Source organism: Penaeus monodon, chromosome 31 (assembly GCF_015228065.2).
Source record: "Penaeus monodon isolate SGIC_2016 chromosome 31, NSTDA_Pmon_1, whole genome shotgun sequence".
Taxonomy (NCBI): domain Eukaryota; kingdom Metazoa; phylum Arthropoda; class Malacostraca; order Decapoda; family Penaeidae; genus Penaeus; species Penaeus monodon.
This window is the reverse complement of record NC_051416.1, coordinates 22,588,559-22,589,065: the sequence shown is the minus strand read 5'-3', so window position 1 is coordinate 22,589,065 and position 507 is coordinate 22,588,559.

Below are 507 nucleotides of genomic sequence, written 5' to 3'. Positions count from 1 at the left end.
TGGTAATTGCTAAAAATAAGAATATTTCTGACGGAGAGTGAAAGCGAAAGACGAAGGATTGAAGCGTCCGGCAAGTTAATGCTGAGGTTGTCTCCTGTGGTCAAATTACTGACTTCTCACTTTTAAGCGATATATTCGATTTTGCGGTCATCGAGAAATGAAAATGTAGTTTCTTAGTATGCTTTAAGGTTAATAATACAAACTATCACAGAAACAAACATGGCGGTTCGTCAGTATGCAAATTTCAGAAACTCGAAAGCACATATCGATATAATCAATGAATGGGAAATTGTTAAAATCAACAGGATTGCATCAGCATTACGTGTAATTAAAGAGTAAGAGAGATAAAAGAATAATAATTAAGATATGGTCAAAGGACTTCACTTTTTTCCAAGATTTTTTCAACAGCAGCTGATCATACGAAGAAAGAACTTCAAAGACGTTCTATTTTTCTAATATCCATTCACAGAAAATATGCACGTACGCATAAAAAAATTTCTAAGATGA